This window comes from Passer domesticus, chromosome Z, assembly GCF_036417665.1.
Source record: "Passer domesticus isolate bPasDom1 chromosome Z, bPasDom1.hap1, whole genome shotgun sequence".
NCBI lineage: Eukaryota > Metazoa > Chordata > Aves > Passeriformes > Passeridae > Passer > Passer domesticus.
In genome coordinates, this window is record NC_087512.1 from 68,024,884 (window position 1) to 68,047,759 (window position 22,876).

The 22,876-nt window shown below is 43.3% G+C and overlaps 1 long non-coding RNA gene across 1 annotated transcript; it reads left to right on the top strand.

The window, feature by feature from the left end:
• Positions 1–1,028: 1,028 nt before the first annotated feature.
• On the top strand, positions 1,029–19,726 carry LOC135290106 (uncharacterized). The gene is made up of 2 exons (XR_010352816.1): positions 1,029–17,895; positions 19,332–19,726. It is a non-coding gene; the product is annotated as an uncharacterized LOC135290106 (long non-coding RNA).
• Positions 19,727–22,876: the final 3,150 nt, after the last annotated feature.

Consider the following 22,876-nt stretch of genomic DNA (forward strand, 5'->3'; position numbering starts at 1 on the left):
TTAGGGAAGAAGCAGACCCCGCCCCCCACCCCTGGTCTTGCTCTGGGACAGGCACACACTGCTTATAACACGACATGTAAAGGAAACTTATGTCCCAGGCTTTGTAGCACTACAGACTGCTGGCCAAGCAGCAGCAGTGACTGAAGTGATTTAATGGGAGTTCTGGATGCCTCCTGCCTGCCACCTGCTCAGGAGACAGGTCTGGTGGAGATGGCTTTGGTAGCAGACTTTTGATTTTAGGCCAGGCTTAAAAGAAGCTAAGGCCTATCAGAAGCTAACTGATATGTGAAAACAGATGAAATATTGCTAGGACTTGTTGTTACACTTTTACCAATGAAGCTTTAGCATACAGCCACTGAAGTGTGAGATAACAGCAGCTCAGTGCATGGTACTACCAAGTATGCCACTGCTTAGTCGACTTTTAGAAATTGCCCCAAAGAAACTGTTAGTTGGGTTGTTCTTTGTTTTACTATTTGACACCATGGTAACCCGAAAGAATTACCTCAAATTAAGCAATTAATGTGTTTAGGGGCCTCAGAATAAACAAATTAAATTGAGACTGAGGGCTACTTATTAAAAGGTGTTTGTTTACGTACACTGGTCCAGTGTGAAAAAAAGTGCCCACTTCAGAAGAGCCGAGTGTTGGAAACTCTCCAGGAAAATGTATGCTTCTGCTGTGTTGAAGAGCAGAATGCACTTGCTGAAAGTCAGATCAAACGACTGGAGCTCCTGCACTGTCTAAAAAAGGGGATGCTAAAGCTGTGGCTGTAGCTGCACCATCACTGGGAAGAGACCAGTAAGGTCTCACTGTAAGCAGGGCCAGTGCTGGCCCTAGCCTAGCTGTGCTATTTTGCCTGCTTTTTGCTGCAACTTTTCCACAGGACTGAAGTGACTATAAGTACCAGTAGGTCTAGAGAGGGATTAGATGGTTAAACTGGCATTTCAAAGAAACACTGCATAGCCTGCATGCACCTGAAGTCCTCAACTTGGCGGGGGGGGGGGGGGGGGGGGGGGGGCAATCTGTTGATTTCCAGATTGCCTGATAAGGAAAGGACTGCTTTATATTTGCCCATTGTGCTCCTGCTGTATGCAATTATTGCTGGTTGATGTCTGACTGAAATGCGGGACCAGACTGATCTCGTGCTAGTGAGCTGTTCCTGTTTTGCTTCATCTTGTCTTGTATTGCTGAATGCAGGCTGCCATTCTGCAGCTCTGCCTTTTGCACCCAGGATCCTGTGTCTGCCAGCTGGGTGTCCTTCTGCCTGTCAGCGGAGATCTGTCAGGGTCTGACCTGTGTTGCTCTACATACTGCTCACTTAAATGTCTAAGAATGGGCTTTTTCACCCTATGTTTCTTTTTGGAAAACCAGGACCAGCAAAATCCCTGCCTGGGCTTGTGCACTGTGTTCCTGCTGTACCTCTTGGAACACAGTTGGCAGCTGTCTGGGTTGGCACTGAAAAGTGCCGATAGCATCTGTGGATAATGAGCCTGAGAAGAGCAGTTAATGAAGATCTTGTTTCAGAAACTGTGCTTCTTTCAACCCTAGAATAGCCAGAGACATGTAGTACATGAGCACAGTGTTCATTGCACAGTGCTATTTTTGTCCCTCTCCCTTTTAACACCTTTCAACAGCTTGCTGTGTGGAACCCCTACCCCATCTTGGTCTGGTAGGGCGCAGCAGTGGTCTCCAAAGCAGAGGGATATGAACCCTAGGTGGTGCGTGAGACAACCCGCTAGGGCACAGGAAGAAAATATGTTTTGTACCATTAATAAACAAGATAAAATTATAGTTCTAAAGCATTTTAAATAAAAAATTAAATTTTTGGTTTCTATTTTTATGTAGGTTTTTAAATCCATGTACTATTTAGCTCAAAGGTTTGTTTTTACTCAGAGGGTTGAGCAACCAAAACAATTTGGAGGCCACAGGCTTTTTAAGAAATCTCATAAAGCAGACACCTGCAGACTCTTCTGTTCCACAAAGATCTAGTCTGGTTTTCCTCTTCAAATCATTCAGCCCCACCAGGGCTGTCATTTTCCTGATTGTCACCTACACAGGTATTTCAAGACTTCCTGCCATATAATTTTCAGTCCTGCCTGGAGTCTGTATAAATGGTGGTGTAATCACCAGTTTGGCTGGGATAATTTGCTGCATGTCACCAGCAGAGCAGGAAGTCAAACCAACCAATCTGTCAAACTTATGAGGGCCTGCAAAAGCCTGGGTGGAGACATGTAATAATTCTGCACAGAAAGAGTAACTAAATTTCAAGTACCAATTTGCCAGCTGGAGATTTGCTGGGAAATCAAAATCTTTGTTAGAAAATTATACTGACAGCTAGTGGTAAACCAATACAGTGCTAGAGCAGACCGGGTGTGCTGTTTGTCCTCAGCCACAGGCTTGGGAAGGATTCATTCTCTCCTTCTCATTTTGTGCAATGCAGATCACCTTTCTTTTACGTGCTGCTTGTGGCTGCCTTAAGGCCTTTGTGACAGTGGCTGTAGCTTGCTGAGAGGCCAGTGAGATTGATCTCACCTCCTTAGGTGGACAGTGATCTTGGGTGGAAGGTTTAGACCCTACAGCAGTTCTCCCCTGGTGAGTGCAGCTCAGTGTAGCCACTGACACTTAACAAGGTTGGGCTTGTACAGAAGGAGGTCAGTAACTAAATTCAGAATGACCTACTTAGACTATGTGTATTGAGTTAGTAGCTACTGATGAAATTCAGTGTAAGAGCTACCAGGCAGTAAGAAAAGAAAATTATGGTGACCTGTGTACGGTCACCTTCATCTGTACTCTTTCAGAGCAAGGAAGTTAATGGGTAAAGGTTTGGAAACTGATGTATCTGAACCATGTATGTTAAATTTGAAGTTGATAAATGCACGGATTATGCCTGCCTTTAAAAATCTGACTGTAAAAGTACAGGAGAAAATTATCCTCTACTGGTAACAATAAAAAAGTTCTCCCCTGCCCCCCATTTCAAAGTGTTTGCCAACTCATGTACCACAGGGAATCATGAAGGAGGAATCTGTGAGGAAATAGAGGGGGGTTAATGTGCTCTCCTTAGTAATGTGTGTGTGGGTTTTTCTGAGTATCATTTGGCATTTTATGCATTTTAACATGATGGCAGTCACACTGTGACATAAGCACATCTCCTTGAAAGGCAATGCAAAATTTGGGTTTTGTTCTCAGAAGTTTCTTCTCCAACCTTTGAGAACAGAAACTTAGATGTGGGTGTTTTTTGTGGTTGGCAAGGGCTGATATGAAGAGAGGAACTGTGGCCCAAGTAGTATACCATGTCTTAATCCCCTAAGAGCTTTGCAGTTGAAGACTTTGATTGATTTTGTGAAGTGGATTAATAGCTGGTAAGACCCTGCAGAACAGAGGTGATTTAAAGTGATGGGAGCATCTCCACATGTGAACCCTGAATGATGCAGAGTCCTGCTAGAAGGTTAGTTGCTGTAAAAAATATGAAAGTATGAAAACTGAAAAATAACAGGGTGTGTGAAAAATAATAAGGTGTGTGAATATGGAAGGGTTTTATGTAGCAAGTAACAATGTGATCAATGCATTGACACTGGTTGATTTGAAGAGGAAAGAAACTCTACTACTGTGTGTTTCTAAGCTGTTGAAACCAACAGCTTCTGGTATGGATAGAGCCTGGTTCTCACCCTGCACATGTTCTTGGACCAGCAGTTTATGCACTTCAGACTACTTCAAAGTCTGAGGCCTGCTATAAATAGGACATCCCAAACAAAAACCAATAGCCTCATCAAATTATTTAAACTATCATTAGCAGGCAGAAAATTATTTGTAATCAAAGATTTGTGCTCTCCCTAGTCTATTCCCAGCCTCTTGGTTCTTATCTATAACATCTAAGTTAACTAGAAAGATCTCTCAAAGTGAAGCTGGCTGTCTCTGCACTGTGTGCCTTTGCTACTCTTGAAAAAATATTCTTTCCTGAGGAAATAACCAGCCATTCTTTTTATGTAGCCAGCATTTGATAGGGCTGTCTTTGAAGGGAGGTCGCTGTGGGGAACTTTGGTCATTCCTTCCTAATCTCAGACATAACCATCTCCCAAGGGGAGGGGCACTGGAGCAGCAGGCAGGCAGAACACAGCAGCTGTTCTTGGTGATCCATGCTGCATGACCTCTTTGTTGGTCTGGGGGTAAAACTGCTGAACTCAACCCTTTTTTTCTCATTTTTCATCAAGTCTGTGGTGAAGCCAGTAAATGCCAGATGAGTCACTGTGGCCATGGATTTGCCATGAACCAAAAGCCACTCCTTGCCCCTACACTAGTGCCAGGCAGTGCAATGTGTATAAGGTGCATCACAGGATGTGTGGACACAGCTTTGCCCTGAACTGAGACCAGTGCTGCACCTTATGCCAGTCTTCTGAATTGAAATTCTAGAGGAGCTCAAACAGAAATACATATTTAGGGCCATATATATAATACTGAGCACAGAACTATTCAAGGCATTTATTTTAATCTTTGCAACTTGAGTGTAATATCTTCTTAAATCAAAAGCAGTGTGCCCAGCAGGTTGAGTGAGGGCCCACCTGGAGCTCTGCATCCAGTTCTGAGGTCTCCATCACAAGAAATACATGGATTTGTTGGAGCAAGATGGGAGGAGGACCATGAAAGGATGGAGCACCTCTCTTTGGAAGACAAGCTGAGAGTTGGGAATTGTTCAGCCTGAAGAGGAGAAGGCTCCAGGGAGACATGATTCCATCAGTACTTAAAGTGGACCTACAAGAGAGCTGGAGAAGGTCTTTTTATCACAGCATGTAGTGACAGGACAAGGGATGATGGCTTTAAACTGAAAGAGGAAATATTTAGAGTGGATACTAGAATTCTTTGCTGCTAGTGTGATGGAGCAGGTTGTCCGGAGGTGCTATAGATGGCCCATCACTGGAAGTGTCCAAGGCCAGGTTGGAGGGAGATATGAGCAGTCTTGTCTAGTAAAAGGTGTCCCTGCCCATGGCAGGAGGGCTGCAACTAAGTGAGATCTAAGGTTCTTGCAACCCAAACCATTCTGTGATTCTGTGTTTCTCCCTTCTGTCCCTATGACGCACACTCTTCTCCATGACTAGATTGCATTTTAAAGGAGGTGATTTAAATGCATCTTTCCATATGCTGAATAACAAGTGAATGGTGGTATCTATCCCAGAGTAAACCTTAGTAGGTTTGGGGGCTTTTTTGGTTTGTGTTAATATCTTTTTCCTAAAGCCGCAGGTCTGAAGAAAATAATTCACACAGCAGTTAAATGCAGCTATTATGGATTTATTTCCAACAGGGAATGTAAGAGGAGACTGAAAGCTGAAAAAACTTCCCAGGAGCACAAAATCTTGATAATTTATTGACAGAGAAATTTCGAAGAACATCCAGAAGCTTCTGGTTTATATTTCTTCTTCCCTAAATATTTCCCCAAAAAATTGGAGGATTTTAATTAAGTTGGAATCTTGACTGTATTTATCACCAGTCTTTTATGGAACCTGTCGTCCTAGGGCCTAGGGCAAATGATTTAAGTCACAAAACACTCCCAAGAGATTCACTTTCATGTTACTACTAGGCAAAGAAACAGAGAAAACAGAAATAGTCCACTGACAAGACAACACAGGAAACCTGTAGCAGAAGGAGAAAGGAGGCTTGGGGTCTTAGGCAGTATGCTGTAAACCATGCTTGACCAAAACATAATATTTCTGCTTTTTATTACTTCAAAGCCCTTTTACAGGAAAAGATTATTTATAATATAGGAACTAATGACTAAAGTATGCGTGTACATTTCCAAGGGCAAAAATAATTCTCTAACCTTCTGCAAATGTGGTGCTTTTGTGAGGCAAGGTCACTGCACAGTTTCTTCTGCTGTGCTTAAAAATATCTCACAGTTATCAAGTAAACATATTGCCAGGTCCCAGAATGAGCCTCTTGAGTGTTCTTGACATCACAAATAAAGTTGCCTCTAAACAAAAAAACAAGTAAGTAATGTCATGTTGACCCTTCTGAATATTAAAATCTTGCATTTTCCCCATCTCTCTCATTGAAATTACCATAATTTTATTTCAGCAGTTTTCAGAGAGATGTCCTCTGTGTAAGATCTATTCCAACAAGGCCCCTAGTGAAGCTACCTCTATGAGAAACCACAAATCGCCCTAGCCTTCTTATGAGCCCCCACAATGCTGTCTGTGCCACCCTTCTCAGCCCACTGAACTAATTGCTTACCTTTGTGACTAGCATTTTTCTTCCCTAGAGTTACATCATGCAGAAAAACACCCGCACTTCAAGTGGCATGACTGTACTATTCCTTTGCAAACAGTACATCTATGTTTAATTTCAGAGTGAAATTTAATGTTAGTGCTTAAAGCAGGCTAGTTCTTATCCAAAGTGAAACTTTCTCAAAGTGGAAGGTCAACAGCTTTATCAGAGCCATCTCCAAAATGCTTTTCCTAATGAAAAGGGAGACATTTTCCTACCTAAAAGTCAATTGCACTTTGGATAAAAAGCAATATTTCATGTCACCTGCCTGTCCACGAGATATTAATAATCTGTGTAGCATGCAAAATACTCCTGAGCATAGAATTGCATGTTATTGAGCCTCATTTCATAACTAGCATGATTATACTTGTAGGGAGGGGGTAAAGTACAGTTAATACACACACATGCAAGAGCTATTCCAGCAGGTACTGCTGGGACTTGCTATGTTATGTTTTGATTAATTTAACTCTTCCCTATCCACTGTTCCTCTCTCAGAGATGGCTGAAACTCAAAAGAGAATCTCTTTAAACTAACCAGAGGTAAAAAGCCAGGTTGAGAAGGTCATTCCTTCAAAGTGCCATATTTTTGTGTATTTGTTGTGGTGCCACAGGCACTAGCAAGAGCGCTCCCAAGGGATATTGCCCCTGGGATACAGCCGGAGCAGTGGTGTGTTGCTGTGACAGTATTGTCACCCTCAGAGCACTGGTACAGGTGGCAGTGTTCTGTCCTGCAGAGGAGAGTCTGGGCCTTCTGTGAGGATCAAAGCTTCCTCCAGCCATAGTCAGTGATGTCGCCACACCATCCTGTGCCTAAGAAAGCCATGTAAAAGTCTTCTTGTCCCTTTTAAACTCTAACTTCTAAAGCAAGGGATGCAAGTCTGGAAGTGTCTTGTTTCCTCCCAGCTCTCCCACTAGGGACTAGTCAGGGACATTTCTATACCTGTTGTTGCTTTATAGTTGATTTTTCCTCTGGTTCCTCATCACCTGAAGCCAGTCTATGTTATATGTGTTCCAGCAGTTTTTGCTGGGAGAGGAGACTGACTGTGTCCTCTGTTTTGCCACCCTCTGTTTTGCTGTCCAGGGGACAGATGAGGTGTTGAATCCATATGGTGGCTTTGATCTATGTCATTCACGGGATACAGAGTCCTGGGTGCATGTAGTCTCTCTTTTCTGATCATGGTCTGAACAAAGCACTCATCTCAGCTGTATGGAATGGGAAATCTGAGCTGTGGTACACTCATACTGAGGGTATGTGGGTATAGCAGAGAACATATCTAGACAGACAGATATGCATGCACACGTACATGGCAGCATTTCATCTGTGTGGAAGGAAAAAAACCCTTTAGCATTAGGAAAGTCACTGAACATGCAAAAGGTGAATTTACCTTTGTGTGTAACATCACTTGTGCTAGGAGCTGCAGCTCAGAAAGGTTGGTTGTGCTGCTGGAAGCTGCCACAAAGAGTGACTTACCACAAGAAAGATACTTTATTTTTTACAAAGGGGCTTGTAAGCAAGGAGACAAAAAAAAGGTTATAAAGTTTAGAAAGGAGCAGGTTTCACTCTATCGTTTAACATAATAGCATGGCAAGAGATTCTTCCTGGCAAGCCGTGGTAAAGGACTTCAATTAAAAAAAAAACTCAGGCCATGATTTAAATGTAACATTTTTTGTTCATAAATTAATCCCAAATGACAAAACTATGCATGCGTTAGAGAGGAAAAAAGAAATAGAATAATAGGTGGATGGAGGAAAGAGACTGGTATCAAACATGTTTTTTTCTTATTCTTTTTAATTGTCCAAACCAGTGTCAAAAACCTAAATAATCAAAACTGAGAAGAATCTCAGTAATAGGGTCCAGAACTGAATAAGCATAACTTGCACTGTGATTGTCCCAGGATTATTTAAAATAACTCGAGGAACAGATGTTAAGGAGCACCAGTGAGGAGCATGAATGTTAAATGGCTCTGTCTCCTGTGCTGGATGTGGCAGTGCCAGGCCACAACTTCCACCTCCACACCACTGCTTGAGTCCTGCTGCAATTAACACTAATCACTGCTTTGTCCCTTTCAAAGTATAGCTGGGGACATATGTGAAGTCACTTAGTTCCTAGTGAGGGGTAGTTTAATGACTGGTCAATTTAAGCCCCAGTGGAGCACTTGCTTTTCCTGTCACATGCTGTCACCAGCATGGTGACTTCGGCAGAAAGGCTGCTCACTGAGCAGGGGAGAGCTCACTTGGGCTCTGAGCACCTCTCCACCACCCCTAGTCAGCGCAGAGCTAGAAGGAGCAGAGGTTGCCCCTGCTGTGTTATTGTTCCTGTCTGCCCTTCCTGTAATGGAGTAGGACCTCACAGTCCCCTCCATCGATCTGTTGGCATCACTCCTCACAGCCACTTGTCACCTCTCCCGCAGTGCCTGGCTGGGCAGCACAGCTCATCCTGATATGGAGGTGGCAGGGCAGCAGCAGCCAGTCCTGTGGGGCTGGCATGCAGAGGAACCCGCTGGTGGTGGGTGAGGAGACAAAGCTGTCTCTGTTCCCTGCCCCGGGAGCCTGCCGTGCTCTGTGCAGAGCTGTTGCTGATGGCTGGGTGCCAGAGAGTGACTGTGACACTGGGGAAGGGACAATGGGTCCAAGGGCAGCATGGAGTACCAGGCTTGCAGAGCTGGCTTTGAGGAGCATCTCTTCTCTCACTTAAGCTGACTGGGTCTAAAAACACACTGGAGCAGAAACAAATGCAGACCCAGCACTTTGTTCACACCCACATTATCAAGAAAGTGTTCATCCAGAGGGACCTTGACAGGCTTGAGGAGCAGCCCCTTGTGTCAATACAGGCTAGGGGATGAAGGGTTTGAGAGCAGAGAAGGATTTGTGGGTACCGGTGCATATAAAGCTGAGCATGTCTCAGAAATGTGCACTGACAGCCCAAAAGACCAGCCATATCCTGAACTTCATCAAAAGCAATGTGAGAAGCAGGTGGAGGGAAGTAGTTTTGCCCCTCTGCTCCTCTCTGGTGAGACCCCACCTGGAGTGCTGTGTCCAGTCCTGGGGTCCCCAGCACAGAAAGGATGTGGTCCTTCGACAGTGAGTTCAGAGGAGGGACACAAAGATGATCTGGGGACTGGAACACCTCTCCTAAGAGGAAAGGCTGACAGAGTTGGGGTTTTTCTGTGTAGAGAAGAAAAGAGAAGGCTCTGGGGACACATTACAGCACTTTCCCGTACATAAAGGAGGCCTTTTTCTTATGAAAGCTGGAGATGTGTGTTTCACAAGGGCATGAAGTGATAGAACAAGGGGACCTGGCTTTTAACTGAAAGAGGGTAGATTTGGATTAGCTATTAGAAAGCAATTATTACTGTGAGGGTGGTGAGGGGAACAGGTTTCCCAGAGAAGCTGTGGATGCCCTATCCCTGGAAGTGTTCCAGACCACGTGGGACAGGGCTTGGAGCAACCTGGTCTAGTGGGAGGCGTCCCTGACCATGACAGGTGAGTTGCAGCTAGATGATCTTTATGGTCCCTTCCTACCCAAACCATTCTGTTATTCAGGTTGAAGATTTAAGAGCTAATTTTTTCTGGGTGCTATTCAATTCATGATTTTGAAGTGCATAGATGGACTTGTTTCTACCACTGGTGCCTACACAGCAGCTTCCTTTTGCTGATGCATGTAGCACCCTGATGTGGACACTACAGCCATATCACACAAATCATCCCATCAGCTTGCACTGGATTTGTGTCTGGTCAAAGCTCACTTTTCCATGGCTGGCAGTGACTGTGCCAATCTCATGAGCAAACTGACAGGCTGGGGAAGTTTGGCCTGATACAGCCTGTGAAAATACCCAGCCAGCAGTGGACCTCTGCCTGAGCTGCTGATATCCCTTTTCTTTAGCTCTCCTTAGTCAATTTAAAGCATTAGAAACAAATTTATAAATTGCAAAAGTGTCTCATAAGATACTCAGTTACTATGCTGAAATAGTAAGAGCAGGCTGTAATAGCTATTTGATCAAGCAGTGGAAGCATCCATATCAGTGGTTTGGCCATTAAGAGCTCAGCTGAATTTCTGGTCGGGTGCAGGACAGTGTGTTCTTCTTCCTGGGATAGTGGCTGATTGCTGCAGATGATTCCAGCTTTCCCAGATTGCTAAGCTGCTGTTGTAGACCACATGATGCTACAACGCTTCTCACGACCTGTGATAGCAGAGGTGAAGTTCTGCATGGAATGCAGCAATGACACAGCAATGACACAGCTGGTGCTTGGTGGGGAGTCTGAGTGCCTGGGGCTCATGTGGGTGCGTGTCAGGGGCCTGAGATGCCCCTCGCACTGGGCAGGTAGTGCTGGCATGTGGATGGAGGGCAGCTAATGCTGCACTTGTTTACTGCATGCATGCTGCTATTTCCAACGCTGTGACTCCATCTGTGTTCCTTAGGGAGATTAAGGCTGCCCTTATTTCTGTGAATCCTCAGCTGAGATCATCCACAGCTTTAGTATCTGTGCTTTAGTAGGGCTGAATCCATCTTGCAAACAGGTTTATAATCAGTGCTGCCATGATGATGATGGTGATGATCTATGGCAAGGGCACCCGAGGATATGCTGGGCACTAACATTGACAAAGCCATGTTTCTTCCCCAACCCCTTTGTAGAGCAGAAGAATGCACTAGACAGTTGTTTCCTCTCCAGGCACTCATCAATGGGACCTCTGCCTATCCATCCCAGAGGAGAAATTTCAGGAGGATTCACACAGTGATAATAGCTGTGCTCTCTGCCAGCAGCCCTGGCTTGGTTGGCACTTCCAGCCAAGGTTCCTCTGTGTGGTGGGATTGAACACCCATGCAAAAGGCTTGGTGGCCTCCTTGGTGGTGCTGTCACAGGGGTGACACATGACATGGAAGCAGATCGTGCTAATCCAGCTGGAAAGTCAAATATAGATAGAAAAACTTCTATTTACTTTTGTAAGCAGAGAGGATGGCCTTCAGGAGGCTTCAGTGAATGGGGCTGCAATACCTGAGATCATGTGTGAAGAGCTGTTCAGTGTGTGATGGTCATGTCAGCCCATGGAACCACCTGGATCTGGCTGTTGGTGCTTCTCATTGTGCTCAGCGCATAGCATCTGCCTGGGGTACCAGGCACATGTGGAAAGGGATCCTGTGGAAAGTACTGCAGGTGTTCCTTTGTTAACACTCACAATAAAGGCAGCATGTGTCTCTGCTCTTTTCCACTAGCCCTTTAATAGGGCATTTTCCTTGCACTTCAAAACCATAATATACAATACTCTGATAGTATTGTCCCCTATACTTTCAAATAAATGTGTTTATAGAATATGAAATGTTTAGTCTACACATTCTTTTCTCATTGTACTCCACTTCTTTTTCCTCTTGTAGAAACCTTTCAAAACATGTATTTAGGTCTATCATTAGCTGTTGAGTATTCGAGGGTAAAAGCAGGTACTGTGTCAGCTTGACCCAGGATGATGACTCTTCTGCTGCTGAGTTGTGCATTATGGTGGAAGGACAGGCTGAAAGTGAATTAAAACACATCTGTGTTTTTTGTTTTTTCATTAAGTGAGATTTTTTTGTCGTTCTAGAACCAAAAATTTAAGACTTTAAATTTTTACTTGAAATGTCATTTTTGGCAAACAGTTTTAGTACTACACTTTGGCAGACCTCCTGTGCCTTTTGCAAAAGAGCAAAACTAGCATAATCCTGTGTGTTTGGAGAAGTACACTTGCTAACCCAGATTGCTTTTGACCTAGATGGCAAGCTCCTGCCTGCCTGTCTGGCTTGGTTTTTAACAAGTCAGCTCCCACAGTTTGGGCAGCTGCCGTAACCCCCTTTCTCCAGAAAGACATTAGGAACTTAGGTGAAATCTAGGTCAGCCAAATCAGGGGGAGAAAAAAATCAAAACTTGTGTCTGAATAAAAATGTAGAAACACTGCATTTGAAAAGGAAATTTCTCTGTTTAAGAAGTCTCTGTTGTGACAGTTCTGTTAAAGCAGGACTGGCATTATTTCCCAAATTTTCAAGTTGTTCAAATTTATTTATCTGTTCATTGATATTTTACTAAGCAGTTTGCCAAATGTTATGCCATCCAAGGCCGGTAAGTGTTGCTTGTGTCTATACAACTTTATTTTCCCATTTCCAGTGGATCACATTTTGAGATATCAAGAAGAGAAGTTGTTTGTGGAGAGTCACAAAGGTACTTTCTTTGATTACTTCTGGGATTTTTTTTTAATTGCCCTACACAGATTACACTTGAAAATATGGGAAAATAATGGAAAAAATAATTATCCATTAGTATTTTATTTAGTTTTCCTAGTATTAAAAAGTAGTCCCATCAGATCTTCACATAGGCCATGTTTGGTTTTTGCCCTGAGTGTTGTTCTGTAAATAATAATGCTACTCTTATAAAACCAGAGGACAAGTCTTCTGTCCATCGAGTATGTTTCAGTGATGCTAAAACAGAAAACAATGAAGATTTCAATGGACTCACTGATTCAGCATCTTAACATAATTTAACCAACAGGATATGACAAGAAGATGCAGCTGACTTCTTTCAGTGTGTAACATCTTTAGGCTTGCAGCTGATTTGTGTAAACAGTTATTTATTCAACAATCTCTTATACACAGGAGACTTCCTGTGAACTACGTAATTTGAGGCAGAAAAAACACAGTGAGCAAAAATATTACTGGAAGAGCCTAGAGCATGAAAGGAAAACAATAGGTGCTTTTCTCATCTCTGATCACCAGCAGCAACATGTGTTGAGAGTATTCATCACAGAAGTTTGGTCCCAAGGCTATAGCTGCAAATTCAGTTGCTTCCCCCCTGCTGCCTTCAAGCTTAGTGCCTCCCAACCACTAATTCAGCATGAAGTATACACAGAAACTGACAGGTGATTGGGAAAAGCAGCTATGACAAATGACTGCACATTCCTGAGCAGTGGAGAAAGAGCTTGAAAGCAATGGAGGGAGGAAAAGGGGAAGAGGAAACAAGAAAGTACCAGAAAAAGAAAACAGTCTGAGGAGTCAATAGCAAAGATTGACAAGACTGGGAGTATGGCACTCCCATAAGGGGCAAAGTCGCTAGTTACAGAAAAATGAGGTGCGTTGTCTCCTCCTCTCTGGAGGAGACCTTTTATTTTTCCTTTAAGTGCATACATTCATTTGATATCTGGGAATAAAAATGTTTCTGTCTTTTTATGACACAAATCCTGTAATTTTTGTAAAGGGAATAAATCAGAATATATGTATTAATAATTGGTGGCATCATCACTACATTTCCTGCAAAATGAGCTTTAGATTTTGCAGTACCACAATCACGTTCACAAAAATTATCTCTAATCTAGAGTACAGCTACCAGATGGGAAACAAAAAGCTCACAAATAAACCCACCAAATGAAAGGGTGCAGGAGGCAATCTCCACCTCTTCACTGGAATGTCCCTGTAAAAAGGGCTGGTACTGGGGGTGCATCTCCACACCTCCCACCCCACCACAGCATCATGAGCAGGTACATTCCCAAGGGGTACAGCAAGCCTTGTAGATACAGTGCCCTGTAGATACAGTGTCTTGTAGAAAGACAGCAAGATAACTTTAAAAAATGCATTAGTGAGAATGGCTACAGGTTTAACATTGGTCTGTAATTTGTCAGCTTGTTCAGGGGATGCTGCCTGTCTTCACTCTGACACCTTACAGCACCAAGCAGCACACTGCACTCTGGTGATGCTCAGCTCAGCTCAGTTCAGCTCAGCTCAGCTCAGGCTCTGCTGCAGTGTAACAGCAGCTGAAGTGGTTTTACAGGTTCCTGACCCTGTCTCACACACAGCTGAGGCAATGACTTTTCTTCAAGGACTTGTGTGCTTGCTTCTAGTGACTCCTCTCTGCCTGCAGTCTGTCCTACAAGTGTGTGCTCTGCAGAAGCCTGTGGTTTCAGCCCAGATACAATACCTTTGGGGAAGTGACCCAACTGCTTCTGTTTTGGCTTATTTGTTTTTTAGTCTTCTACTCCTACCCATATCCTGTGTATTTGCTCCTAGCTTGTTAAGAGGATCTGTTTCTCCTCACTCCTACACAACTTTAAAGATTAACTTTTTATGGGACATTCCAAATAATAAGAAATCCCCACAATGTCTGCATGTGCTGACTTCTATTTTAGAGTTGTGCTATCAAAATCATCCTAGCTACATGTCAGCACAGAGTTGTGCATTTCTTGGGACTTGTAAGTTAGGCTGTGTTTAAAGGGAAGACATGCTGTGTATTTTGCCAGTAGCATATTATCCTGGGGGTTTGCCCATAACATTTTCTGGTTTTCTCCTAAGGGCCTCTTTCACTACACTGGCAACTGTTCTTTTGAATAAAACAAGCATTAAGACACAAAAACTTAAGTTCATGTCATATCCCACTTTGGCTTCTCTTACATGCCCTATGGGAAATCCTTCTGGCATAAGTGGCTGGCACTGCACCCAGCTTGTATCAACCTGTAAAATGATGACATTTAATTGAATATAAAAGGTGAGCTGGTATAGAAATGTGTGAGTAGACAGAAAGAGGTTCACCATACAGATGTTCATGGAACAATTACTTACAGTCAGCAAATGTCTTTATGTGAACTTCACAGTAACAAAATAAAAAATGTTTTGTCATGCTAATGCTGTGGCAAGGTCACGTGGAAAGAATACTAAAGAAGATACTAGTGCATTGGTGAGTTTTGAGAACAGCCTGCAGATTTTCTGTCAGTATTTGGCCCCTGGCCATTGTATTTATTTTATTGATCTAGTTTTGAAATTATGATCTTCTGATGGCAGTGGTAGATAAGCAATTAGCACAGAGCAAGCTACTTATTCTGCAGTAGTGCTCAGAGGCACAGAGTGTATCACCATTTTTTCCATAGAGTCTCTGTGTTTAATTGATATTCCCTAAAGGTGGCAGGCTCTAGTGCTTGCCTTTTCCTTCTTGATCACCCTTTCATTTAATTCTTTGATTTTTCCACTGTAATCCCCCAGAACTGCTAAAGAGGAGGAGGAAGTATTCTCTGCCCATAGCTTGCCTGTTTCTGCCATAGTCTCTTGTGTTTAATCAAATGTGTGATTGAGGTGTGAAACTGTGATACTCATAACTTGATATTTTCTTATGTCAGAAGTGTCCTAAGTGAAAAAGAGGTTGGTTTCATGGAGACTGTCATTACATTTTATGCTTCTTCAGGAAGAACAGTCTGAGTTTCACCTTTCAAACCCTCTCCATGGCATAAGAGATGCTTGTGCAGTTTGCCCTGTGGTGTGGCCCAGGTGTGCAGCCACATGTGGGCAAGGGATTGAAGGCAGATCAACTGCATTGCAGAAGGTCTGTTATAAGCAGTGTGTTTCCCTAATCAGATTCTGCTTTACCACAGTGTTGGAAACTGTTTTGTGCTCCTCAACATCTTTTTCACTGTGTCTCATAGATGCTGGGGAAGCAAGGACAGTTCCCATGCTGCATCAATGCACAAAACAAGCTCAATTAGGCAGTCTGCTTCTAGCTACTGCCTCCAAACTCCTGCTTTGGGGCAGGATATTTCTGTGCCTTGAAAGGGGCAGCTGTGTCATGATGCCCTTGCTCTGCTTCTGACTGGAAGAGCTGGATTGCCAGCCACATTTGGAGACAACAGCACAGACAGAGCCTGATTTGGGCTCATGAGTCTCTTTTCGGCACCATAAGGAGTGCAGAGAGCTGCCAAGTTCCCTGTTAGGGAAAAATCAGTGGATGAGAGGTAAAATAATTTCAGGTCACTGTTCTGTCTCAGATTCTAACAAAATGTTCTGCTTTGATTCACAATCCATGCTCTGTTTCTTTGTCTCCCGGTCAAAGACTCAGGCAAGACAGAATGATTGCTTTTATTTTTGTGGAAGCTCTTGTCAGACACCACATGGCTGTGTCCTAGTTGCCCCAAATCATTCTAGTTTCTGGCTGGTTGTGTGAGTTACCTGATGAGCTTTTCAGCAGTTCTGTACAGGGACCTGCATTTTGGCTGAATTGGCCTTGAAAAAATCCTCACTCTTATAAATATTTTGACCTGCTGCTGGGCTATAGAAATCTATTCTTAGAGCAAATGATGCTATGGCAACTGTCCCTGCAATATGACACAGTAGCAAGAATTCTGTCTTCCTTTAATCTGTAGCTCCCAAAATACCTTCTGCACATCCCAAGCCACCTGGCTTTCCCCACCCTCTTCAGATCCAGGGAAGCAGCTCCTTCCCAATTTATTTTTCTAGTTCAGTCTGAGGCAAAACTGTCTTAAGCCAATTTAAGTAGATCTGAAATAACATACTCAGTCCCAGCTGTCATAACCTATATTGCAGGATATTCCCCTTACTTTTCTATGACACTTTCCCAGTTACTCTTATGATCTGGTTCCCCTCAGGACTTCCTAAATAATCCTGTGACATGGGCTCTATCATACCCTATTTTCCTCTTTGTATCTCCCATAAAAGGTGAGTTGTCAACTTGAAAAAATCTGTTTGCACTTTTTCTTTCAATCAATATAACATGTTATTTATTAATTTATTTTCATTTATTACATGTTATTTATTCTATTTTACATACAGCCTTTTCTGTCAAGACTTACCTCTGTTTTATTTATTGATATATGTCAATTAAAACAACTAGATTTTTTGGAGCCCATAAATATCAAGAGCTTGCTTCAGTTAGAATGTACCTATGCCCATCCAAAGAGATGGGCTCATCCTTAAAGAGTTGAAAACCTGGTGTTATGAACATGCTCAGAACTAACCATTACACATTCAGGACTGTTAGCAACAGACTTAAAGAAAAATCTGAAATTGTTCACCTCTCCTGATCCACGCTTGTTACCTCCTAATTTCCCAAGTACACTGTGGGCTTGTACATGGCATCCTGCTAGTAACTGGGAGCTGCAAGTGCTGTTTGCTTGAGTACTGAGCCACCTACAAATTTCACAGCATTTGGTGAATAACTGAAGGATTTGTGTGTTCAGTACATCCCATATGCCGTGACTGTCTTCAAGTGGCAATACAGTGACAGCAACAATGAAAAGTTCTGCAGATAACAGATAAATTCACCTCTGGTGTAACCGCACTGACCAATGACCTGCAGGAGGAAAAGTAGCACACAAGGCTGTGGAATGTAATGGGGTTGCCACTCGTGTGTGTGTATGTGTGTGTGTGTGCCACCGATTGTGCTGAGACGTGGCTGATAGTATCATTTACAGCTCTTCAGTGGAGTCCCATGGGCATTAGAAAAGTAAATTGTCGTGCTAAAATGTGGGCATGAACAAAAATACTTGCCCTGATTTCTCTGTAATTATAATAACAATTTCTAGCATAAATTATATTAACCTTCTTCCTCTCATTAAAAGTGTTTTAACCCTTAAGAAGGAACAGGGTAACAGACTGAGCATAACGTACCGTGTTTTAAGTTGATCACTGTGCCTCAAATTCCTTCTTAAATTATTTTACTGAAAGCCCTTTAGGGGCACTATCCTTTTATGCAATGCAATGTACTGGTACTTTTGTATCGAGTTTTCCTTACTGGAATGTAAATCCTCTAAAATACATGCCGTTCACATAATGCCTGTTTCTTCCAGCTCTCCAGTTGTCCTCCTGCACCACGAGAGGATGGACCACCAAGCATTAGTGAGACAGGGGAAAGGTAGGGAAGGGTGCAGATGGCAGTGCAGAGCCCTTCTCTGCCCCAGCTGCAGAATGAGGGATCTGGAGTGGAGCAGTTTCACTCTCTGTTGGCACCTGTTAATTGGGGCACAGCTTTCAACTCAGTGCTGATGCCTCAGGTGAACACACGGAGCCATCTGTCTCCCCAGCCTGCCATGCTGCCACCAGGCAGGTGCTGAATCATTCAGGCAGTGGGGAACGTCCCCAGGAGGAAAGGAAGCAATAGCCTAACACATTCACTGCAAGAATTTGGACCTTCAGCCCCAAAGGCCAGCAGCCCATCTGCTAGGGCCTGAGCAAACCTCCTTGCTCCAACAGCTTTGGGGTTAATCAAATCACACCCTTTTTCTTTTTCCAAAAGACAAAGCTACATCCCTGGCAGCAAACACCCTATTGCTTTACCATGGCCTAAGCCCATATTTTACCAAAATCCCCACGGGCATGGGGAAGCTCTCCTGTGTGTGATGTGGCTGTGCCTTGGCAGCTCTGACTCTGACACCAGAGCTTGTATTGTTGCAAAATTCTCTTCTGCTGTGCCTGCATAAGTAATTCTTTGTTGTGCATGTGGGTTTATATTTATTTATGTGTCTTTGGTTTTATGCATGTGTTGTAGTCAGGGTTTTCTGAAGTTTCTAGGGGTGCAGGAGGGGGAAGAAGCATAAGCCCCACTGGGATTAACGCTGTCTGGCTGTGCACAGCTCTGCTTTGTGTGTTTTTCCAGCTCAGTCCTCCCCTCCCTCCTCTCACACCCACTGGCAGAAATGAGCTGCTGCAGCAGTGACTAATTGTACCAGGTCAATGGCAGGGCAGTGGCTCCCTCCCCTCCCCTGCAGCCCCTTTCCCTTCCCTTTCCCTTCCCTCTCCACCTGAGGTGCTTTCTGGAAGAGACAGCCAAAGCTGCATGGCTTTGATGTTTTTTTGGATGGTGTCCTGCATGCCTTCCAGAGATGCAAGGAACCAGCTGCTTGGGCACTGGTGTCCTGAGCAACCTGCAGCACTTGGGTTTTGGTGAAGCATGTAAATGCCACAGGAGCAGTCTACATCACTGGCTCCCCAGGACTTGGGTTTAATCAGTCCTTGATGCTTTGCATCATGTCTTTTTGTTGTTACCATCTAGCATGCATTTAGCATGTGTTTTCAACCAGGTAATTATTTTCTCCTTAGGTGAAGTATGTACTCCAGCACCTGTCATTAGCAGCACCATGTGTTCAGTTTGTGCTGTAGGGCTTCAAGTGCTATATTTGGATGTCTTTGTCATAAAATACCTCAGGTGCTCTGTGGAGGCCTCAGACAGCCCTTTGATGAACTCCAGACATCCTCCTCATTGGCCCATTATCAAGTTGTTTACCAGTTGCACTCTCAATCACCTATTGTATTAATTGCAACGTTCCAATAATTAGATTTCCTGTTTTTCAGGCCTATGTGCTATTTCAGCCTTCCACAACACACAGACCTGGAATGAGTGCTGCCAATTTGCATTCACACTAACCAAGTGCAAACAGAGCAAACTTCCTGAGAGCAGGGAAGGACGCTGATGTCTGCAAGGACACCAGGCACTGTGTGGCAGCTTCACCTTCCCTGCACAGACTTCCTCACTGAAGAGAAAAGTTTACCCACCTGCTCCACTTCAATCTGCAAGAACTGAGATTTCCCAAGCCACTAGTCAACTGCATCATGACTGGGAGCAGTGGTGGTTTCATCTCTTCTTTAGCATCTATTTTCTAAATCCAGTGTTGCTCAGTCTTTCTCACACAAGATCTCCTGCAAACTTCCTTTTTTTCCCCTTTAATAAATCTTGCCATTCAAAATCAGTTGCTCTGTATGTGATTTGTCATAGAAAATATTTGCCGTACCATTTTACTTCTGCAGAAATGCATTTATTTCCAATAGGAATAATATGCAGTAAACACATTTTATTCCACTGCATCTGTCACATTGGAAAGATGTGTTTGGTTTAGGCATCGTCCTCTCCTTCTATGAAAATGCATGAACTTATTCAGGTTATGAAAACATTGAAGGATCTGCTTGACTATTTAGTGCCAGACCACACCTGCATCCCAGACTTTCACCCCGCCTTCCTCACCCTCTCTGTTGCAAGGCTTCCCACACCTTCAGTGTTTATGCCAATGAAGTCAGTGGAGGAATCTTTTCTGCCAAATTAAGTCTTACTCATTAAGCAGCAATTTGTTGTTATATTTATCATGGGTTTCCTCACTAGGCAGACTCTACAATGTATCCCAGAAAGTACCTTTGGTTTCTGTGGGAGCTTTGTGTGGGTTGCTTATGAAATTCTACCTGTTGTGCATATTCTCCACTGAGGACCCAGCTGCAGCAGAGACGCTTCAGTGAAGCTTTTGATTCAGCTAGGACTGAAATTATTCCAGCTCTGGCAAATAAATAGCAGCATGGTAAGCTAGGTCTGGGAAATCCAACACAGCTGACTCTAGAAAACACCAAGGAAACTGCAGTGGGAGCTGGAGTCAGGCACCACAGGGCACTGACTGGGCATGCTGGAAGAGAGAGCATGCTATGGTCTGCACAGGACTGTAAGAGGCACTGATATGTGCAGGACCCTCCACACCTAGGTGGTTTAGCTGGGGCTAATCATTAGACTGTCCAGGAAAGTCTTTTTCCTGGCCCAGTGGGACTGGTGTCTCAATGAGACTCAGTGTTTTGGCTTAAGGAGGAATGTGTGAACAGCACATGGTGGGGGTCAGAGGGCTGGGGGTAGAACTGAGCACAGTGTGTGAAAGGAGAGATAGAAGAGGCTGTGCTTGCACATTGATGTCATTCCTCATAGGAGATGGCAGGAGTTGGCTTTAGAGTTATTTCACAGTCTTTAGGAATACGTATTTACTCAGTAATAACAAGAGTTTAAAAAACCCCTATTAAAATAATAATGCATGCATTAATCCTTCTGGGAAAATCAAAGAATTAATTTTTTTAAGGCTAAATACATAATTTCCTGTTTTTATCAAATATGCAACATGTTTCATACTCCTCATACCTTCTACAGTGTCTTTTAGTTCCTTTTAAAATACTCCTCTAGCTAAGAGCAGAGATACATCTGCTAATTGTATCACAGTAACATTCCTCCATGGCTACACAAATAATTCCTTTTTCTTCTTCCTCCTCCTCCTTCTCCTCCTTTACTTTCCCAGCTTAAGTGACATCTACTTTAATGCGTTGCTGGATTTGAGGCCCAAGTACTACTGAGGGCTCAGTTGAGACCTAATGCAACATTTGCCCTTTTCTGAAAAACAAGGAGTGAGAATTTCATGTTTCTCCTTTCCTCCACAGTGGACAACACTAAATGGAGAGGAGCTGCCAGCTGTAAACTACTCCTTGCCTGCAATATGAGTCACGTTTCTAAGCAGATATTTTTTCCTGGTAAAAAATAATAAAGCAAGTCTTCAATATCAGTAGAAAATACCATGCATTTCCACTCTTCTTAACCAGAACAGGTATTTATCTTTTTCTTGTGGTGCAGCTTGGATCAAATACACTCACAGTGCCGAGGGAAGACTCAGTTGGTGAAGCAATAGAAAGATCACAGCAGAAAACAGACAATTATCACAGCTCATTGCGAACCAATCACTATATCCTTTTCTAAAAAAAAAGGAACTTATATGTACATCAGCACTGAACACAGAGCAATTCCTTTTTTTTAAAAGGTATTGCTGTATAAAAGCCCAGAATGAACATCTTATTAATGCATTGCTTTTAATATAACAATTTTACAGCCTAATTGCATTCCAGAAGCAATTATCTCTTGTAGTATGTGCTCCGGATGTAATGGAGATAGAAAAAAATGTTTCTGTAATTAATGACATCTTAAAATCTTCTGCATCAAAAGCTCTTTGCCTGCCAGACTTTCCACACACAGCTGAGTCTGCGGGGCTGGTTTGTGCATGGTGCTGGCTTCCAGGGCTGAACTCCAGGACTGTAGTGGCAGTTGCTTGCTGCAGATCAGGTTCTTTGCAAATCTGAGCAATGCTACATGGTTTCCCACCAGGACCTGAATGCTGGCACAAAGCCTTTGTCCCCAGCAATGCTCTTGACCAGGAAAGCTTTGACTTCAAGCCCCACTTCCACCCTTCCAAGACAGGAGCCATCAAAATTATGTTTTTGTTAACATGATCTTGTTATTAAATCCTTGTCCAGTTGAGTTCTAAATCTGCCGTATAATTGCATTTTGTATTTTAATCACCATGTAACCACATTCTTTAAGTACTTTCTTCCCCAGGGCAGAGGTGCTGCCTATGCTGTGGTAGAAAGCTGATGGGTATAAGTTTCAGTTGTTTTCTAGACTGTTCTTTTCTAATCTGTGTGTGGAGTCTGATTTACCATATATTTAGCTAGCCAAGGTAAAGGCTATGGGTAAATCTAGGTCCTTTATGGCCAGCTTAACCTGGTGTCAAGCATCCCAGCTTCCTTACAAGCTTTTGTCAAGTGTTAGGACTGCCTCTGCTGTAATTCACGGAGCCAGCCTAGCATGGCTGAAAAAACACAAAGCCCTTTTTGGCTATCTTGGGAAAACAACTAGTGAATCACTGAATACTAGAATCATAGTTTGGTTTGGAAGTGATATTAAAGGTCATCTAGTTCCAACCCCCAACAGACCGAGTTGCTCAAAGCCCCATCCAACCTGGCCTTGAGCACTTTCAGGGATGGAGCAATGACAGCATCTCTGGGCAGCTAGTCTCACCACTCCCTCAGTAAAGAACTCGTTCTTAGCACCCACTCTAAACCTCTTCTCTTTTAGTTTAAAAATGTCCCCCCTTGTCCTATCATTACCTGCCCTTGCAAAAAGTCTGTCTCCCTATTTTTTTCATAAACCCCATTTAAGTATTGAAAAGCAGCAAGAAAATCTTGGAATCAACTAAAAATATACAGTGTTTTGAAGATTACTAGAAGTACTCTCTATTCCCTACACACCAGCTAAGAAACAGTGATTTTTT